This window comes from Pelodiscus sinensis, chromosome 13 (assembly GCF_052426305.1).
Source record: "Pelodiscus sinensis isolate ZL-2025 chromosome 13, ASM5242630v1, whole genome shotgun sequence".
Classification (NCBI taxonomy): domain Eukaryota; kingdom Metazoa; phylum Chordata; order Testudines; family Trionychidae; genus Pelodiscus; species Pelodiscus sinensis.
In genome coordinates this window covers 31232096-31238144 of record NC_143064.1, presented here as the reverse complement: position 1 = coordinate 31238144, position 6049 = coordinate 31232096, and positions in this window count along the sequence as shown.

Here is a 6049-nt window from a genome sequence, read left to right as displayed (position 1 = left end):
CACTGAAGTCAATGGCAAAGTTCCCAGCAGCTTCATTGGGAATAGGAACCAATCCTTCATTGCTTTGCAGCCTTATTAGACATATAAATTAAAACAACTTAAATGTACTGTGACAGCCGAGTGCTAGAATTGAGAATCCGTGACAATCCTGAAAGGTTTCAAGCTAAGGGGTGAAATCCGGCACCAGTAAAGTAAATGGCAGCACTCCCATTACTTCAGTGGAGCAACAATTTCACCCAGGATCACTGATATTTCTAGTGTCAGATGGTCTGATCTTGCAGTCCCTTTCAGAAGTGTTTTGTTTGTGTAGGTGCTGCAGAATCAGACCTGTGGTTTGTAGCATGAAACTGTCACTATCTGTCAGTAAATGCTCTGCTGCATCCTGTTTAGGGCATAGCATTAGAGCACTGGTTAGAATACCTAAAGTCCTGTTTTTTCATGGAACAACAATTTAGTCACTGATCTGTCTGCTCATGAGTCTAAGAGCCATAATGTAATCACCTATACCTGATGCATGCCCAGGGGAAGAGGCAGGTGCAAAAAGCCTTCTTCTTTCCCCCCTGTTCACCTGAATCCCCCAGTGCAATAACTTTGTCCTTTTGCTTTCAGGGTGCATCTCACCCCAAAAAGGGAAAAGTGCAAAGGGGGTGAGTCTAGCCTCCTCCCACCTCCACCTTCCCTCAGTCCATGCAGCTGGCTGGCCACACCTTTCAACAGCAGCGCACACACTACACCTTTGCTCTGGAAACTGGACTGAATTCTAAATTATGCTCTATGGCTTTATGAACACTCCACCATTACTGATGTTTTACTGTTTGGAACTGTAAAAAGTAATGGCATCTGATTCCACTAAGAATGAACCTAAAATACCCTTTAACACGTAGCTATAAACGTGTTTATAAACCTCTATCTATTTATAAATCTGGTTTATAAACTTCTATGTTTCAAAGAGTTGTTGAGAAAGTTGAACAAAGCAGACTGTGAAGAGCTTCACAAGGACCTCACAAAACTAGATGATTGGGTAGCAAAAATGGCAAATGAATTTTAAAGTTGATAAATGCAAAGTAATGCACATTGGAAAAAAATCCCAACTATACATAGTGGGGGCTAATTTTGGAAAACACAATCTCAACTATATATACACTATGATGGGGACTAATTTGGCTACAACTACTCAAGAGAGAGATCGTGGAGTCATTGTGGATTGTTCTCTAAAAACATCCACTCAATGTACAGCAATAGTCAAAAAGCAAACAGAATGTTAGGAATCATTAACAAAGGGATGGAGAATAAGACAGAAGATATTTTATTGCCTTTATATAAATCCACGTTACACTCACATCTTGAATACTGCATACAGATGTGGTTGCCTCATCTCAAAAAAATATATTGGCATTGGAAAAGGCTCAGAAAAGGGCCATATGATTAGGAATTTGGAACAGGTGCCATATGAAGAGGGATTAAAAACACTGGGGCTACATCTATACTGCTCTTTCTTGCACAAGAAAATATGCAAATAAGATGAAGCGGTGAATATCGCCACTCCTCATTTGCATACTTAATGAGCCACCATTTTGCACAAGGGGCTTTTGTGCAAAAAGGAGCCATCTACTTGGCTCCTTTTTGCACAAAAACCCTCTCTTGCACAAGAGCCATTTTGCCACTTTTTTTCAGGAAGAACTTGCGCAAGAGGGGATTTCTACGCAAAAAGGAGCCGTCTAGATGGCTCCTTTTTGCGCAAAAGCCCCTTGTGCAAAAATGGCAGCTCATTAAGTATGCAAATGAGACACGGTGACATTCACCGTTTCACCTCATTTGCATATTTTCTTGCACAAGAGAGGGCTGTGTAGATGTAGCCTGGGATTTTTCAGTTTAGAAAAGAGGAGACTAAGGCAAGGGCACCATTTCAGGAGGGTGGGCGGTCAGCAGCCATGTGCTCCAGGATGCAGCTTGCTTTTCATCCCGTTCCCCGGATTATCAGGTTGTGAGGGGAAGTAGAGGTTGCATCTCACAAATCCAGGACTCTGTGGTCTGGCAACATCTGTGGTCCAGCAGAGCCAGGGATGTTGCCGGACCAAAGAGCCCCAGAGCAATGCAGGGGCAGGGGAGCCCCAAATGAGCCAGGCAGCATCTGGGGAGCCCCCACCCTGGCCTAGAACCCCCCAGCATCAACAGGGCCAGGCAGTTGCCAGGGTGCCCCAGCCCCAGCCAGGCAAACCCCAGCATTAGTGGGGCCAGATGGCAGGCAGCCTGGGAGCTCCTGCCCAGGCAGGGGAAACCCCCGTGTTAGAGGAATCAAATGGCTGGGGAGTCTCCGCCCTGGCTGGGAGACTCTGAGAGACTCTGGGACAGCAGACGGGCTGCAAGGTAGGAAGCCATGGTGGGTCAGAGTTAGGAGGGCCATCCGCAAGGCAGGGAGCCCCAGGGAGAGGAACCCAGGAGTGGGGCAGCCAGCAGGGAAGCACTGACTTCCCCTGGTCTAGCAAACTTCCTGGACTGGGACAGCTCAGATCCAGAGGGTACAGGACCAGGGAGGCCCAACCTGTACTTGCATTCTGTGCGTGCCTCTCACACCTGGCTAGTGTGCTCCCTTCGCCAGACAGGTGTGAGAGGCATGCATGGAATGCAAGCACTTTCCCCTCACTCCCTGATTGCCAAGAGAACAGGATGAAAAGCAAGCCAGGTCCGAGAGTGCATGGCTGCTGCTCCCCTACCCTCCCAAAAATGGTACCCTTTGACTAAGGGGAGATATAATAGATGTCTATAAAATCATGACTGATGTGGAGAAAGTGAATAAGGAAAAGTTATTTACTTGTTCCCATAACATAAGAACTAAGGGGTCGACAAAATAAATTAATAGGTAGCAGGTTTAAGACAAACAAAAGGAAGTTCTTCTTCAAGCAGCACAGTGTCAACCCATGGAACTCCTTGCCAGAGGATGTTGTGAAGACCATGCCTTTTGCAAGGTTCAAAAAAGAACTAGATAAACTCATGAAGTTCATCAATACTTATTAGCCAGGATAGGTAGGAATGGTATCCCAATCCTCTGTTTGTCAGAGGCTGGAAATGGATAACTGGAGAGGGATCAGTTGATGACTACCTGTTTTGTTCACTCCCTTTGGAACATCTGCTTTGGCCACTGTCTGAAGACAGAATGCAGGATTAGATGGACCTTTGGTCTGACCCAGTATGGCTGTTTTTATATTTTTATGTAACTGGAAGTTTATTGTAATAATTTGGCTTTGCAATTATTTGCATAACTTAGCTGAACAGAGATATCAATTCTTTGCACAGTACTGCAGCTTTTATCAGCAAATCCTGTTTTGCTTTTTTAAGATGTTCATGAACAATGGGGACATATTTACTTTTGGATGGCTTCCAAAGTTGATTTTTAAATTAAATTACCTCAGAATGCTCACTAGAACAGCATACGGAGCTGAAAATAATTTGGAACAGCTAATTAGAAATAACTCTCTGATCAAAACTGTGAAATGCAGGTGTTGTCAGCTCTGTTGCAGATGTGCTACACTACAGCCTGTATGCTTATATTTATTACTCCTTGACCTTAAACTTTTGTCACTAACAGACTTAGTTTACATGGGCAAAGGCAAACATCTTTGTAGAAAAGTTATGTTAGATTAATTACAGGTGCAATGGTTTGACTTACAGATGTACAAATATAAAGGGAGTATGGTTGAGTGATCCAGTTGCTAAAGAATCCAAGTTGTGGGCTCTACCACTAACTTTGCTGTGTGTCTAGACACTGAGGGAATCTCAGAGCCTGGGTAGACAGACTCAGGATTTCAGGGTTTGTGCTACAGAGCTAAAAAAGGCTGTACAGATCTTGTGGCTTGGGGCTCAGTCTCTGAAGAGTAGGCCCTTTTGCAGGGGACAGATCAGTCTAGAGCAGGCTGTAGCTTGCCATAGCTCTTGCATCTGGGCTACCTAATCCTTAAATAAAAATTACATAGTTGTTTAATACAAGCTCTTGTTGCTTTTCATGCAAAGAAGGTAAATCAAAGTTTTCCTGACTGTTGGGGGCAGAAATTCAAGGTGCAGGAATTGCACAGAAATTGAACACCTTCATACTGATTTTACATTTGTGCTTTCTTTCTGTGCTGTTTTCCATAATGAAAGACTAAAAGTGCATTTATTGAAAAGGAAGCAACACGAATAAGTTTTAGTTCATGGAGAATAGCTGGTTTTTTTACAGATATGTTTATTTTCACATGAACATGGGGACTGACATATGAAGGAAAACTATTTACTCTTCTGATTAAAAAGTTACTGTTGTTCAATTAGGAACCAGATGCAAAAATTCATGACTTATGTTGCTAATCAGACATCATGGATAGTGAATAAGGGTATGTCTACACTACAGTGTTATTTCGAAATAGTTTATTTCAAAATTACGCGTCTAGACACAAAATACATTTTGAAATAGCATTTTGCTATTTCGAAATAACGCATTCACACTGAGTGTACTCTGAATTGCATTTAAGGCTGGCCGGAACCAGTTCTAGCAGGGCACCAGGTCAGGACTTACTGTGTGGGGCTGTTGCCTGCAGCTATCTGAGGTCTGTGCTTAAAGGGACCCCCCCTGGACAGCCAGTTCTCAGGTTTCCCTGCTTGTTTGTCTACCTCGAAGAGGGACAGCTGATCTGTTCACAAACAATTCACAAACATGAAAAAAACTAAATTTGTAATTATTGTTATTAACAGTAAATCATTTGACCAGCTCCACTACAAATACTTGCTAGCGGCTTTTAGTATTCCAGTTGGGTACTGTCACATAAAAGTCATATGTGGGTCCTGCAGCTTAGGAGGCCTGGGATGCAAGTTTCCATCCCTGCTGTACCCGGCTTAGCATAGGCTGGGACCCTGCAAGCCCAAACAGTAGCAGGGTTTTATCAGCTTTAACCCATGCCTTGAGCTGGAAAACTACTGAGCAGTAAACAAGTTTGACCTCGGTCTCAGCTCATAAGAGTGATAAGAATGGCATTGAGCTAGGTATGTGCACACCCGGTAAACAACTGTAGTATAACTAGTGTAGGGAGTCCTGTGCCCATTGAGTTTCACCAGGGACCTAGAGCTCTGCGGGTGTCTTGGGTCCCCCAGCTGAAGCCACATCCACTGCAGCCTGGTGCAAGGTGACTGGAATGGGACTCCCCGCAGACCTGAAAGGGCGTAAGCATTTCCAAGTGCCTGTTACTCTTTTATGCATTGCACTGCCTGTGCTTACTGGCATGTTACTTTGCAGTAGCTATGTAACCATCTGGGCAGTATTAAGCCTATAATAGTAGTGACGTCGCGAGATTAATAAAAGCAAGTCTCTATCCCTAATCAACTCTGTCTTGAAGCAAATCCACAACCCTGATGGACCCTGCCCCTGTGAGTTGACAAGTATCCATCAAAAGCTACACAAACACTAATCCCAGGAACTGAAAATAAGGCATTGAGTAAAAATGTATAAACATGTTCTCAAATTCAGATCTATACCTTAAAACAGAGAAATGAACATACAAGGCAAGACAGCTAAAAATCAGAATTGGGGATATAAAAAGTTGTTTTAAAAGGTTATCTTGTAACTGCTAAAGGTCTTAGTGGTTGCACATGCTGTGGGCTGTGGAGTTTAAAGCTTAACTTTATACTGCAGAGCCTGCAGCGAAGCCTCCTGGGGAACCGGGCCGCCAGCCCCTTGTACCCCGTTTCCAGGGAGGAGGCTTTGCTTCTGCTCCATTCCGCTCCTGTGGGGAGGCTTTACTACCACACTGAAGTGACCTCCCCAGGAGCAGGCTGGCAAAAGGCAGCTGGCCCCGCTCCTGGGGAAGCTTTGCTCTGGCTTTGCATCTGGCTCCCTGGGAGCAGACCGTCAGCCCCTATCAGCCCTGCTCCTGGGGAGCCACAGTAACCTGCGATGGGATGAGAGGAGGCTGTCCTCCCATTGCCAGCCAGAGCAAACCCTGCCTGCAGTGGGCGAGCAGCCCTTTGCTCAGGGCAGGCGGGGAGCTGCTCCAGCCCATACTGGTTAACTGAAACCGGTAAGCCT